The following is a 16,756-nucleotide window of genomic DNA, read 5'->3' on the forward strand; positions in this document are numbered from 1 at the left end:
ACCGCCATGGCCCTAGCCTCAACAGCACTAGGAGGCTGAATAGGACTGAACCAAACACAAACACGCAAAATCCTAGCCTTCTCGTCCATCTCCCACTTAGGCTGAATCGCCATCATCCTAGTTTACAGCCCCAAATTGGCCTTACTTACCTTCTACCTATACACAATCATAACATCAGCCGTATTCCTAGCCCTTAACAAAATCAAAGCCCTTAACCTATCCATGATCACAACCTCATGAACAAAAACCCCAGTGCTAAACGCCACCCTAATACTAGTACTTTTATCCCTAGCAGGCCTCCCCCCATTAACAGGCTTTATACCAAAGTGACTTATCATCCAAGAACTAACTAAACAGGAAATAACACCAGCAGCCATGGCAATTGCCATGCTATCACTGCTCAGCCTCTTCTTCTACCTACGCCTCGCATACCACTCAACAATTACCCTTCCCCCCAACTCCTCTAACCACATAAAACAATGATACACTAGCAAAGCCCCAAGCACACCTACTGCGGTCCTTGCCTCACTATCAATCCTCTTACTTCCCCTGTCCCCAATAATACATGCCATTGTCTAGAAACTTAGGATAACACCCCAAACCGAAGGCCTTCAAAGCCTTAAATAAGAGTTAAACCCTCTTAGTTTCTGCACATTAAGACTTACAGAATATTAACCTGTATCTTCTGAATGCAAGTCAGACGCTTTAATTAAGCTAAAGCCTCCCTAGACAGATGGGCTTCGATCCCACAAAACTCTAGTTAACAGCTAAATGCCTAAACCAATTGGCTTCTGCCTACAAAGACCCTGACGCACCCTAGTGCGCATCGATGAGCTTGCAACTCAACATGAATTTCACTACAGAGCCGATAAGAAGAGGAATTAAACCTCTGTAAAAAGGACTACAGCCTAACGCTTCAACACTCAGCCATCTTACCCGTCACCTTCATCAACCGATGACTATTTTCCACTAACCATAAGGATATTGGCACCCTGTACCTCATCTTCGGGGCATGAGCAGGAATAGTCGGCACCGCACTCAGCCTATTAATCCGCGCAGAACTAGGACAACCAGGAACTCTCCTAGGCGACGACCAAATTTACAATGTAATCGTTACCGCTCACGCCTTTGTAATAAGCTTCTTTATAGTCATACCCATCATGATCGGAGGATTCGGCAACTGATTAGTCCCCCTCATAATCGGTGCCCCCGACATAGCATTCCCGCGAATAAACAACATAAGCTTTTGACTCCTCCCCCCATCATTCCTCCTCCTACTAGCCTCATCCACTGTAGAAGCTGGCGCCGGCACAGGCTGAACTGTCTACCCTCCCCTAGCAGGTGACCTTGCCCACGCCGGAGCTTCAGTAGACCTGGCTATCTTCTCACTCCACTTAGCCGGTATCTCCTCCATCCTTGGGGCCATCAACTTTATCACCACAGCCATCAACATAAAACCCCCCGCACTCTCACAATACCAAACCCCACTATTTGTCTGATCCGTACTAATTACCGCCATCCTACTCCTTCTATCACTCCCCGTACTCGCCGCCGGTATTACAATATTACTAACTGATCGAAACCTAAACACCACATTCTTCGACCCCGCTGGAGGAGGAGACCCAATCCTGTACCAACACCTATTCTGATTCTTCGGACACCCAGAAGTCTATATTCTGATCCTACCGGGGTTCGGAATCATCTCACACGTAGTCACATACTACTCAGGCAAAAAGGAGCCCTTCGGCTACATGGGAATAGTCTGAGCCATACTATCCATCGGCTTCCTAGGATTCATCGTCTGAGCTCACCACATGTTTACAGTAGGAATAGACGTTGATACCCGAGCCTACTTTACATCAGCCACTATAATCATTGCCATCCCTACCGGAATCAAAGTATTTAGCTGACTAGCCACCCTGCACGGAGGAACAATCAAATGAGACCCCCCCCAATACTATGAGCTCTAGGATTTATCTTCCTATTTACCATCGGAGGATTAACAGGAATCGTTCTTGCAAACTCTTCCCTAGACATCGCCCTGCACGACACGTACTACGTAGTTGCCCACTTCCACTACGTCCTATCCATAGGCGCCGTCTTTGCCATTCTAGCAGGATTTACTCACTGATTCCCACTACTCACTGGGTTTACCCTACACCAAACATGAGCAAAAGCCCACTTCGGGGTAATATTTACAGGAGTAAACCTAACGTTCTTCCCCCAGCACTTCCTAGGCCTAGCAGGAATACCCCGACGATACTCGGACTATCCCGACGCCTACACACTATGAAACACCATTTCCTCCTAGTCCTAGGACTTAGAGAAACTCCAGTACTAAAAATAGTAAACACAAGCAATAATTTCATATACTTCACTCTCACTCACCACTCAACTATCAGCTAACCACACCCCCGTCCACATAGCTTAACACAAAGCATGGCACTGAAGTTGCCAAGATGGCATAAAACATGCCTGCGGACAAAAGACTTAGTCCTAACCTTACGGTTGGTTTTTGCTAAATATATACATGCAAGCATCCGCGCCCCAGTGTAAACGCCCTCGACCACCTACCCCCATACAGGCCTTGAGGAGCGGGTATCAGGCACACCCAAGTAGTAGCCCAAGACGCCTCGCTAAGCCACGCCCCCACGGGTATTCAGCAGTAATTAACATTAAGCAATGAGTGCAAACTTGACTTAGTTATAGCAACAGCCTAACTTCAAGGGTTGGTAAATCTTGTGCCAGCCACCGCGGTCATACAAGAAACCCAAATCAACCGTCCTATTGACACGGCGTAAAGAGTGGTAAAATGCCTATCCTAGCTAACTAAGATCAAAATGCAACTGAGCTGTCATAAGCCCAAGATGCACCTAAACACACCATTAAGATGATCTTAGGAACTAACGACTGATTTAAACCCACGAAAGCCAGGGCCCAAACTGGGATTAGATACCCCACTATGCCTGGCCCTAAATCTTGATACTTACTTTACCGAAGTATCCGCCAGAGAACTACGAGCACAAACGCTTAAAACTCTAAGGACTTGGCGGTGCCCCAAACCCACCTAGAGGAGCCTGTTCTACAATCGATAATCCCCGATTAACCCAACCACCCCTTGCCAACACAGCCTACATACCGCCGTCGCCAGCCCACCTCGAATGAGAGCACAACAGTGGACACAATAGCACCCCGCTAATAAGACAGGTCAAGGTATAGCCTATGGAGTGGAAGAAATGGGCTACATTCCCTATTCATAGGGCACACGGAAAGAAGCGTGAAACCACTTCTGGAAGGCGGATTTAGCAGTAAAGTGGGACAATAGAGCCTACTTTAAGCCGGCCCTGGGGCACGTACATGGTTAAACATGACTGTTAGTAGTGTGGCGAGCCATAGTGGGAAGGCTAGGGCTATGTTCATAGATAGTTGGGTGGTTGGGGTGAATGTATATGGAAGGAGGCCTAGAAGGTTGATTGTAAGAAGTATGATTATTAGGGATGTAAATATTATGGCTCATTTGTGGCCATTTTTGTTGAGTGGGACTATTAGTTGTTTTGTGATTAGGTGAAGGAGTCATGTTTGGATAGTAGAAAGGCGGTTGTTGATTCATCGGTTGTTTGGGGACGGGAATAGTAGGGCTGGGAAGAGTAGGGATAGTAGGATTAAGGGGATGCCAAATAGATTGGGGCTGGAAAATTGGTCAAAGAAGCTTAGGTTCATGGTCAGGATCATGGTGTGGGTTTGGTAGTGAGGGAGGTCTTATTTGATGGGGGGTTGGTTGTGGTGAAGGCTAGTAGTTTTGGTTGGATGAGGAGTGCTAGGGTTAATCAGGTTATAATTATGATTGAAAATCATGGTGCGGGGTTAAGCTGTGGCATATCATTAAGGAGGGGGAAGTCCCTCTTTGGCTAGCTTAAAAGGCTAGTGCTGTTGCATAGCTTCTTAATGATTAGGATGATGATAGAAGGGACGATCAGGCCTCGAAATGTGGGAGTGGGGTTGATTCTACTACAATGGGTATGTAGCTGTGATTAGCCCCGCAAATTTCTGAGCATTGTCCGTAAAAAATCCCAGGCCGGGTGGTAATGAATGAAGTTTGCTTTAGTCGGCCTGGGATTGCGTCTGTTTTAACTCCGAGCGTTGGGACTGCTCAGGAGTGGAGTACGTCTCCTGCAGTAATGATCACGCGGATGGGGGATTCTATTGGGATAACTACGCGGTGGTCAACTTCTAGCAGTCGGAAGTGGCCGTTGGGTAAGTCTGGGGTGGGCACTATGTAGGAGTCGAATGATAGGTCTTTGAAGTCTGTGTATTCGTAGCTTCAGTATCATTGGTGGCCGATGGCTTTTAGGGTGAGGTCTGGTTCGTCGATTTCGTCCATTATGTAGAGGATTTGTAGGGATGGGAGGGCGAGGAGTACCAGGACGATAGCAGGTAGGATTGTCCAGATCAGCTCTACTTCTTGGGCGTCTACAGCATTGGACGAGAGTTTTTCTGTTAGTATGTGGGCTAAAAGGTAGAGAACTAGGCTGCAGATAGCTAGGGCAACGATTAGGGCGTGGTCGTGGAATTCAACGAGTTCTTCTATGATGGGTGATGAGGCGTCTTGGAATCCTAGTTGGGAGTGGTTGGCCACATGAGATGTACAGGATTTTTACCTGTGATTTAGTCTTGACAAGGCTATGTAATTGGTTTACTAACGTCTCATAAGAAAGAAGCATGAGCGGTTAACCTCCTGGGAGACCCAGAAAACTTCACCCCAGCAAACCCGCTAGTAACCCCACCACACATCAAGCCAGAATGATACTTCCTATTCGCCTACGCCATCCTACGTTCAATCCCAAATAAACTAGGAGGCGTATTAGCACTGGCCGCCTCCGTACTGATCCTATTCCTAATCCCATTCCTGCACAAATCAAAACAACGAGCAATAACATTCCGACCACTCTCCCAGCTCCTATTCTGAGTACTAATCGCCGACCTCCTCGTCCTAACATGAGTAGGAAGCCAACCCGTCGAACACCCATTCATCATCATCGGCCAACTCGCTTCAATCGCCTACTTCACTATCCCCCTATTTCTCCTCCCCGCCGCAAGCGCCCTAGAAAACAAAATACTCAACTGCTAAATACTCTAATAGTTTATAAAAACATTGGTCTTGTAAACCAAAGATTGAAGACTTACCACTTCTTAGAGTACCCCAAACTCAGAAAAAAAGGACTCAAACCTTTATCTCCAGCTCCCAAAGCTGGCATTTTCAATAAACTATTCTCTGACCCTAACCCCTAAACCGCCCGAATAGCACCCCGCGACAACCCCCGCACAAGCTCCAATACAACAAACAAAGTCAACAACAGCCCCCAACCCGCCACTAAAAACATCCCTGCCCCATGTGAATAAAACATGGAAACTCCACTAAAATCCGACCGAACAACAAACACCCCAACATTATTCACAGTAGAAACCCCGAACTTCCAAGCCCCCATAAACCCCCCAAACACCAACCCCCCAAAAACAATTGCCACAAACGCTACTGCACATCCAATCACCCGTCAATCCCCCCAAGCCCCAGGGAAAGGCTCCGCTGCTAAAGCTACTGAATAAACAAACACCACCAGCATACCCCCCAAATACACCATAAACAGCACTAAAGCCACGAACGAAACCCCAAGGCCCAGCAACCACCCGCACCCCGCCACAGACGCTAACACCAAACCAACAACCCCATAATACGGCGAAGGATTCGACGCCACACCCAAAACACCCACCGCAAAGCAAATCCCTAAAAAAAACATAAAATAAGTCATTATTCCTGCCCGGACACTACCCGAGGCCTGCGGCTCGAAAAGCCGCCATTGTTCTCAACTACAGGAACTAACCGCAAGCCCCCAATAATTCTACCCCATCTATGCCATTATGCTTAACCCCCCCCCCCTCCCCCCCCGAGGCGGGGGTATTTGGTTATGCATATTCGTGCATAAATTTATATACCCCATATACATACATACTATAGTACCAGTAATATACATTATATACGGACTATCTTATAAGCAGGTGCTAAACCCATACATGTACACGGCCATTAAACCCTTAAACACACTCCTACCAAACCACCCGGCATGAATGTTCTAGGACCATACCCCACAACACCCAATACAACTCCACTCAAGCGCATAACAAGACCCCATTTTAATGAATGCTCACAGGACATGCTCCAACAACAACTCTCCACCACATATCTCATGCAGTTCGTATCAGACGGATTTATTAATCGTACTCCTCACGTGAAATCAGCAACCCGTTGCACATAATGTCCGGTATGACTAGCTTCAGGCCCATACGTTCCCCCTAAACCCCTCGCCCTCCTCACATTTTTGCGCCTCTGGTTCCTCGGTCAGGGCCATCCATTGGGTTCACTCACCCCTCCTTGCCCTTCAAAGTGGCATCTGTGAGTACTTTCACCTTCTCAATGCGTAATCGCGGCATGTTCCAGCTTTTTGGCGCCTCTGGTTCCTCTTATTTTTTCCGGGGTTACCTCACAGGTGGCTATTCCCAGTGATCTCGGGGGTCCCACAATCTAAGCCTGGACACACCCGCCTCACGGCCTATCCTATATTTCAAGGGTCCCTCGATGAGACGGTTGGCGTATATGGGGAATCATCCTGACACTGATGCACTTTGACCACATTCAGTTAATGTTACCTCCACCCTCCGGGTTAAATGGGGCTATTGGATGAATGCTCGTTGGACATAGCACAAAACAACAAATCATTAAGCGCAACCCCTGCGCTTCACAAACTAAACCAGTAAACTTTCGCTAACCACCATGTAGCATAAACCTTCATCGCCCAATCCCAGCAAACTACCTCTAAAACTCCATTAATCATCCCTTCCATGACATCATCGGAACGATGTATATATACACACAAACACATACAAAATAACTTAAACTTATTAGAGAAACTCCAGTACTAAAAATAGTAAACACAAGCAATAATTTCATATACTTCACTCTCACTCACCACTCAACTATCAGCTAACCACACCCCCGTCCACATAGCTTAACACAAAGCATGGCACTGAAGTTGCCAAGATGGCATAAAACATGCCTGCGGACAAAAGACTTAGTCCTAACCTTACGGTTGGTTTTTGCTAAATATATACATGCAAGCATCCGCGCCCCAGTGTAAACGCCCTCGACCACCTACCCCCATACAGGCCTTGAGGAGCGGGTATCAGGCACACCCAAGTAGTAGCCCAAGACGCCTCGCTAAGCCACGCCCCCACGGGTATTCAGCAGTAATTAACATTAAGCAATGAGTGCAAACTTGACTTAGTTATAGCAACAGCCTAACTTCAAGGGTTGGTAAATCTTGTGCCAGCCACCGCGGTCATACAAGAAACCCAAATCAACCGTCCTATTGACACGGCGTAAAGAGTGGTAAAATGCCTATCCTAGCTAACTAAGATCAAAATGCAACTGAGCTGTCATAAGCCCAAGATGCACCTAAACACACCATTAAGATGATCTTAGGAACTAACGACTGATTTAAACCCACGAAAGCCAGGGCCCAAACTGGGATTAGATACCCCACTATGCCTGGCCCTAAATCTTGATACTTACTTTACCGAAGTATCCGCCAGAGAACTACGAGCACAAACGCTTAAAACTCTAAGGACTTGGCGGTGCCCCAAACCCACCTAGAGGAGCCTGTTCTACAATCGATAATCCCCGATTAACCCAACCACCCCTTGCCAACACAGCCTACATACCGCCGTCGCCAGCCCACCTCGAATGAGAGCACAACAGTGGACACAATAGCACCCCGCTAATAAGACAGGTCAAGGTATAGCCTATGGAGTGGAAGAAATGGGCTACATTCCCTATTCATAGGGCACACGGAAAGAAGCGTGAAACCACTTCTGGAAGGCGGATTTAGCAGTAAAGTGGGACAATAGAGCCTACTTTAAGCCGGCCCTGGGGCACGTACATGGTTAAACATGACTGTTAGTAGTGTGGCGAGCCATAGTGGGAAGGCTAGGGCTATGTTCATAGATAGTTGGGTGGTTGGGGTGAATGTATATGGAAGGAGGCCTAGAAGGTTGATTGTAAGAAGTATGATTATTAGGGATGTAAATATTATGGCTCATTTGTGGCCATTTTTGTTGAGTGGGACTATTAGTTGTTTTGTGATTAGGTGAAGGAGTCATGTTTGGATAGTAGAAAGGCGGTTGTTGATTCATCGGTTGTTTGGGGACGGGAATAGTAGGGCTGGGAAGAGTAGGGATAGTAGGATTAAGGGGATGCCAAATAGATTGGGGCTGGAAAATTGGTCAAAGAAGCTTAGGTTCATGGTCAGGATCATGGTGTGGGTTTGGTAGTGAGGGAGGTCTTATTTGATGGGGGGTTGGTTGTGGTGAAGGCTAGTAGTTTTGGTTGGATGAGGAGTGCTAGGGTTAATCAGGTTATAATTATGATTGAAAATCATGGTGCGGGGTTAAGCTGTGGCATATCATTAAGGAGGGGGAAGTCCCTCTTTGGCTAGCTTAAAAGGCTAGTGCTGTTGCATAGCTTCTTAATGATTAGGATGATGATAGAAGGGACGATCAGGCCTCGAAATGTGGGAGTGGGGTTGATTCTACTACAATGGGTATGTAGCTGTGATTAGCCCCGCAAATTTCTGAGCATTGTCCGTAAAAAATCCCAGGCCGGGTGGTAATGAATGAAGTTTGCTTTAGTCGGCCTGGGATTGCGTCTGTTTTAACTCCGAGCGTTGGGACTGCTCAGGAGTGGAGTACGTCTCCTGCAGTAATGATCACGCGGATGGGGGATTCTATTGGGATAACTACGCGGTGGTCAACTTCTAGCAGTCGGAAGTGGCCGTTGGGTAAGTCTGGGGTGGGCACTATGTAGGAGTCGAATGATAGGTCTTTGAAGTCTGTGTATTCGTAGCTTCAGTATCATTGGTGGCCGATGGCTTTTAGGGTGAGGTCTGGTTCGTCGATTTCGTCCATTATGTAGAGGATTTGTAGGGATGGGAGGGCGAGGAGTACCAGGACGATAGCAGGTAGGATTGTCCAGATCAGCTCTACTTCTTGGGCGTCTACAGCATTGGACGAGAGTTTTTCTGTTAGTATGTGGGCTAAAAGGTAGAGAACTAGGCTGCAGATAGCTAGGGCAACGATTAGGGCGTGGTCGTGGAATTCAACGAGTTCTTCTATGATGGGTGATGAGGCGTCTTGGAATCCTAGTTGGGAGTGGTTGGCCACATGAGATGTACAGGATTTTTACCTGTGATTTAGTCTTGACAAGGCTATGTAATTGGTTTACTAACGTCTCATAAGAAAGAAGCATGAGCGGTTAACCTCCTGGGAGACCCAGAAAACTTCACCCCAGCAAACCCGCTAGTAACCCCACCACACATCAAGCCAGAATGATACTTCCTATTCGCCTACGCCATCCTACGTTCAATCCCAAATAAACTAGGAGGCGTATTAGCACTGGCCGCCTCCGTACTGATCCTATTCCTAATCCCATTCCTGCACAAATCAAAACAACGAGCAATAACATTCCGACCACTCTCCCAGCTCCTATTCTGAGTACTAATCGCCGACCTCCTCGTCCTAACATGAGTAGGAAGCCAACCCGTCGAACACCCATTCATCATCATCGGCCAACTCGCTTCAATCGCCTACTTCACTATCCCCCTATTTCTCCTCCCCGCCGCAAGCGCCCTAGAAAACAAAATACTCAACTGCTAAATACTCTAATAGTTTATAAAAACATTGGTCTTGTAAACCAAAGATTGAAGACTTACCACTTCTTAGAGTACCCCAAACTCAGAAAAAAAGGACTCAAACCTTTATCTCCAGCTCCCAAAGCTGGCATTTTCAATAAACTATTCTCTGACCCTAACCCCTAAACCGCCCGAATAGCACCCCGCGACAACCCCCGCACAAGCTCCAATACAACAAACAAAGTCAACAACAGCCCCCAACCCGCCACTAAAAACATCCCTGCCCCATGTGAATAAAACATGGAAACTCCACTAAAATCCGACCGAACAACAAACACCCCAACATTATTCACAGTAGAAACCCCGAACTTCCAAGCCCCCATAAACCCCCCAAACACCAACCCCCCAAAAACAATTGCCACAAACGCTACTGCACATCCAATCACCCGTCAATCCCCCCAAGCCCCAGGGAAAGGCTCCGCTGCTAAAGCTACTGAATAAACAAACACCACCAGCATACCCCCCAAATACACCATAAACAGCACTAAAGCCACGAACGAAACCCCAAGGCCCAGCAACCACCCGCACCCCGCCACAGACGCTAACACCAAACCAACAACCCCATAATACGGCGAAGGATTCGACGCCACACCCAAAACACCCACCGCAAAGCAAATCCCTAAAAAAAACATAAAATAAGTCATTATTCCTGCCCGGACACTACCCGAGGCCTGCGGCTCGAAAAGCCGCCATTGTTCTCAACTACAGGAACTAACCGCAAGCCCCCAATAATTCTACCCCATCTATGCCATTATGCTTAACCCCCCCCCCCCCCCCCCCGAGGCGGGGGTATTTGGTTATGCATATTCGTGCATAAATTTATATACCCCATATACATACATACTATAGTACCAGTAATATACATTATATACGGACTATCTTATAAGCAGGTGCTAAACCCATACATGTACACGGCCATTAAACCCTTAAACACACTCCTACCAAACCACCCGGCATGAATGTTCTAGGACCATACCCCACAACACCCAATACAACTCCACTCAAGCGCATAACAAGACCCCATTTTAATGAATGCTCACAGGACATGCTCCAACAACAACTCTCCACCACATATCTCATGCAGTTCGTATCAGACGGATTTATTAATCGTACTCCTCACGTGAAATCAGCAACCCGTTGCACATAATGTCCGGTATGACTAGCTTCAGGCCCATACGTTCCCCCTAAACCCCTCGCCCTCCTCACATTTTTGCGCCTCTGGTTCCTCGGTCAGGGCCATCCATTGGGTTCACTCACCCCTCCTTGCCCTTCAAAGTGGCATCTGTGAGTACTTTCACCTTCTCAATGCGTAATCGCGGCATGTTCCAGCTTTTTGGCGCCTCTGGTTCCTCTTATTTTTTCCGGGGTTACCTCACAGGTGGCTATTCCCAGTGATCTCGGGGGTCCCACAATCTAAGCCTGGACACACCCGCCTCACGGCCTATCCTATATTTCAAGGGTCCCTCGATGAGACGGTTGGCGTATATGGGGAATCATCCTGACACTGATGCACTTTGACCACATTCAGTTAATGTTACCTCCACCCTCCGGGTTAAATGGGGCTATTGGATGAATGCTCGTTGGACATAGCACAAAACAACAAATCATTAAGCGCAACCCCTGCGCTTCACAAACTAAACCAGTAAACTTTCGCTAACCACCATGTAGCATAAACCTTCATCGCCCAATCCCAGCAAACTACCTCTAAAACTCCATTAATCATCCCTTCCATGACATCATCGGAACGATGTATATATACACACAAACACATACAAAATAACTTAAACTTATTAGAGAAACTCCAGTACTAAAAATAGTAAACACAAGCAATAATTTCATATACTTCACTCTCACTCACCACTCAACTATCAGCTAACCACACCCCCGTCCACATAGCTTAACACAAAGCATGGCACTGAAGTTGCCAAGATGGCATAAAACATGCCTGCGGACAAAAGACTTAGTCCTAACCTTACGGTTGGTTTTTGCTAAATATATACATGCAAGCATCCGCGCCCCAGTGTAAACGCCCTCGACCACCTACCCCCATACAGGCCTTGAGGAGCGGGTATCAGGCACACCCAAGTAGTAGCCCAAGACGCCTCGCTAAGCCACGCCCCCACGGGTATTCAGCAGTAATTAACATTAAGCAATGAGTGCAAACTTGACTTAGTTATAGCAACAGCCTAACTTCAAGGGTTGGTAAATCTTGTGCCAGCCACCGCGGTCATACAAGAAACCCAAATCAACCGTCCTATTGACACGGCGTAAAGAGTGGTAAAATGCCTATCCTAGCTAACTAAGATCAAAATGCAACTGAGCTGTCATAAGCCCAAGATGCACCTAAACACACCATTAAGATGATCTTAGGAACTAACGACTGATTTAAACCCACGAAAGCCAGGGCCCAAACTGGGATTAGATACCCCACTATGCCTGGCCCTAAATCTTGATACTTACTTTACCGAAGTATCCGCCAGAGAACTACGAGCACAAACGCTTAAAACTCTAAGGACTTGGCGGTGCCCCAAACCCACCTAGAGGAGCCTGTTCTACAATCGATAATCCCCGATTAACCCAACCACCCCTTGCCAACACAGCCTACATACCGCCGTCGCCAGCCCACCTCGAATGAGAGCACAACAGTGGACACAATAGCACCCCGCTAATAAGACAGGTCAAGGTATAGCCTATGGAGTGGAAGAAATGGGCTACATTCCCTATTCATAGGGCACACGGAAAGAAGCGTGAAACCACTTCTGGAAGGCGGATTTAGCAGTAAAGTGGGACAATAGAGCCTACTTTAAGCCGGCCCTGGGGCACGTACATGGTTAAACATGACTGTTAGTAGTGTGGCGAGCCATAGTGGGAAGGCTAGGGCTATGTTCATAGATAGTTGGGTGGTTGGGGTGAATGTATATGGAAGGAGGCCTAGAAGGTTGATTGTAAGAAGTATGATTATTAGGGATGTAAATATTATGGCTCATTTGTGGCCATTTTTGTTGAGTGGGACTATTAGTTGTTTTGTGATTAGGTGAAGGAGTCATGTTTGGATAGTAGAAAGGCGGTTGTTGATTCATCGGTTGTTTGGGGACGGGAATAGTAGGGCTGGGAAGAGTAGGGATAGTAGGATTAAGGGGATGCCAAATAGATTGGGGCTGGAAAATTGGTCAAAGAAGCTTAGGTTCATGGTCAGGATCATGGTGTGGGTTTGGTAGTGAGGGAGGTCTTATTTGATGGGGGGTTGGTTGTGGTGAAGGCTAGTAGTTTTGGTTGGATGAGGAGTGCTAGGGTTAATCAGGTTATAATTATGATTGAAAATCATGGTGCGGGGTTAAGCTGTGGCATATCATTAAGGAGGGGGAAGTCCCTCTTTGGCTAGCTTAAAAGGCTAGTGCTGTTGCATAGCTTCTTAATGATTAGGATGATGATAGAAGGGACGATCAGGCCTCGAAATGTGGGAGTGGGGTTGATTCTACTACAATGGGTATGTAGCTGTGATTAGCCCCGCAAATTTCTGAGCATTGTCCGTAAAAAATCCCAGGCCGGGTGGTAATGAATGAAGTTTGCTTTAGTCGGCCTGGGATTGCGTCTGTTTTAACTCCGAGCGTTGGGACTGCTCAGGAGTGGAGTACGTCTCCTGCAGTAATGATCACGCGGATGGGGGATTCTATTGGGATAACTACGCGGTGGTCAACTTCTAGCAGTCGGAAGTGGCCGTTGGGTAAGTCTGGGGTGGGCACTATGTAGGAGTCGAATGATAGGTCTTTGAAGTCTGTGTATTCGTAGCTTCAGTATCATTGGTGGCCGATGGCTTTTAGGGTGAGGTCTGGTTCGTCGATTTCGTCCATTATGTAGAGGATTTGTAGGGATGGGAGGGCGAGGAGTACCAGGACGATAGCAGGTAGGATTGTCCAGATCAGCTCTACTTCTTGGGCGTCTACAGCATTGGACGAGAGTTTTTCTGTTAGTATGTGGGCTAAAAGGTAGAGAACTAGGCTGCAGATAGCTAGGGCAACGATTAGGGCGTGGTCGTGGAATTCAACGAGTTCTTCTATGATGGGTGATGAGGCGTCTTGGAATCCTAGTTGGGAGTGGTTGGCCACATGAGATGTACAGGATTTTTACCTGTGATTTAGTCTTGACAAGGCTATGTAATTGGTTTACTAACGTCTCATAAGAAAGAAGCATGAGCGGTTAACCTCCTGGGAGACCCAGAAAACTTCACCCCAGCAAACCCGCTAGTAACCCCACCACACATCAAGCCAGAATGATACTTCCTATTCGCCTACGCCATCCTACGTTCAATCCCAAATAAACTAGGAGGCGTATTAGCACTGGCCGCCTCCGTACTGATCCTATTCCTAATCCCATTCCTGCACAAATCAAAACAACGAGCAATAACATTCCGACCACTCTCCCAGCTCCTATTCTGAGTACTAATCGCCGACCTCCTCGTCCTAACATGAGTAGGAAGCCAACCCGTCGAACACCCATTCATCATCATCGGCCAACTCGCTTCAATCGCCTACTTCACTATCCCCCTATTTCTCCTCCCCGCCGCAAGCGCCCTAGAAAACAAAATACTCAACTGCTAAATACTCTAATAGTTTATAAAAACATTGGTCTTGTAAACCAAAGATTGAAGACTTACCACTTCTTAGAGTACCCCAAACTCAGAAAAAAAGGACTCAAACCTTTATCTCCAGCTCCCAAAGCTGGCATTTTCAATAAACTATTCTCTGACCCTAACCCCTAAACCGCCCGAATAGCACCCCGCGACAACCCCCGCACAAGCTCCAATACAACAAACAAAGTCAACAACAGCCCCCAACCCGCCACTAAAAACATCCCTGCCCCATGTGAATAAAACATGGAAACTCCACTAAAATCCGACCGAACAACAAACACCCCAACATTATTCACAGTAGAAACCCCGAACTTCCAAGCCCCCATAAACCCCCCAAACACCAACCCCCCAAAAACAATTGCCACAAACGCTACTGCACATCCAATCACCCGTCAATCCCCCCAAGCCCCAGGGAAAGGCTCCGCTGCTAAAGCTACTGAATAAACAAACACCACCAGCATACCCCCCAAATACACCATAAACAGCACTAAAGCCACGAACGAAACCCCAAGGCCCAGCAACCACCCGCACCCCGCCACAGACGCTAACACCAAACCAACAACCCCATAATACGGCGAAGGATTCGACGCCACACCCAAAACACCCACCGCAAAGCAAATCCCTAAAAAAAACATAAAATAAGTCATTATTCCTGCCCGGACACTACCCGAGGCCTGCGGCTCGAAAAGCCGCCATTGTTCTCAACTACAGGAACTAACCGCAAGCCCCCAATAATTCTACCCCATCTATGCCATTATGCTTAACCCCCCCCCCCCCCCCCCCGAGGCGGGGGTATTTGGTTATGCATATTCGTGCATAAATTTATATACCCCATATACATACATACTATAGTACCAGTAATATACATTATATACGGACTATCTTATAAGCAGGTGCTAAACCCATACATGTACACGGCCATTAAACCCTTAAACACACTCCTACCAAACCACCCGGCATGAATGTTCTAGGACCATACCCCACAACACCCAATACAACTCCACTCAAGCGCATAACAAGACCCCATTTTAATGAATGCTCACAGGACATGCTCCAACAACAACTCTCCACCACATATCTCATGCAGTTCGTATCAGACGGATTTATTAATCGTACTCCTCACGTGAAATCAGCAACCCGTTGCACATAATGTCCGGTATGACTAGCTTCAGGCCCATACGTTCCCCCTAAACCCCTCGCCCTCCTCACATTTTTGCGCCTCTGGTTCCTCGGTCAGGGCCATCCATTGGGTTCACTCACCCCTCCTTGCCCTTCAAAGTGGCATCTGTGAGTACTTTCACCTTCTCAATGCGTAATCGCGGCATGTTCCAGCTTTTTGGCGCCTCTGGTTCCTCTTATTTTTTCCGGGGTTACCTCACAGGTGGCTATTCCCAGTGATCTCGGGGGTCCCACAATCTAAGCCTGGACACACCCGCCTCACGGCCTATCCTATATTTCAAGGGTCCCTCGATGAGACGGTTGGCGTATATGGGGAATCATCCTGACACTGATGCACTTTGACCACATTCAGTTAATGTTACCTCCACCCTCCGGGTTAAATGGGGCTATTGGATGAATGCTCGTTGGACATAGCACAAAACAACAAATCATTAAGCGCAACCCCTGCGCTTCACAAACTAAACCAGTAAACTTTCGCTAACCACCATGTAGCATAAACCTTCATCGCCCAATCCCAGCAAACTACCTCTAAAACTCCATTAATCATCCCTTCCATGACATCATCGGAACGATGTATATATACACACAAACACATACAAAATAACTTAAACTTATTAGAGAAACTCCAGTACTAAAAATAGTAAACACAAGCAATAATTTCATATACTTCACTCTCACTCACCACTCAACTATCAGCTAACCACACCCCCGTCCACATAGCTTAACACAAAGCATGGCACTGAAGTTGCCAAGATGGCATAAAACATGCCTGCGGACAAAAGACTTAGTCCTAACCTTACGGTTGGTTTTTGCTAAATATATACATGCAAGTATCCGCGCCCCAGTGTAAACGCCCTCGACCACCTACCCCCATACAGGCCTTGAGGAGCGGGTATCAGGCACACCCAAGTAGTAGCCCAAGACGCCTCGCTAAGCCACGCCCCCACGGGTATTCAGCAGTAATTAACATTAAGCAATGAGTGCAAACTTGACTTAGTTATAGCAACAGCCTAACTTCAAGGGTTGGTAAATCTTGTGCCAGCCACCGCGGTCATACAAGAAACCCAAATCAACCGTCCTATTGACACGGCGTAAAGAGTGGTAAAATGCCTATCCTAGCTAACTAAGATCAAAATGCAACTGAGCTGTC

At 47.2% G+C, this 16,756-nt stretch overlaps 1 long non-coding RNA gene across 1 annotated transcript in view; it reads right to left on the reverse strand.

The window, feature by feature from the left end:
- Positions 1–14,398, reverse strand: part of LOC310891362 — a 113,183-nt gene extending 98,785 nt beyond the window's left edge. The window contains exon 1 of the long non-coding RNA XR_014577543.1: positions 14,000–14,398. This is a non-coding gene — a long non-coding RNA (uncharacterized lncRNA). The remainder of the gene's footprint in view (positions 1–13,999) is intronic.
- Between the last annotated feature and the right edge of the window lie 2,358 nt (positions 14,399–16,756).

The sequence above is a fragment of the Anser anser genome (genome assembly GCF_964211835.1).
Source record: "Anser anser genome assembly, contig: HAP1_SCAFFOLD_44, whole genome shotgun sequence".
In the NCBI taxonomy this organism is placed as follows: domain Eukaryota; kingdom Metazoa; phylum Chordata; class Aves; order Anseriformes; family Anatidae; genus Anser; species Anser anser.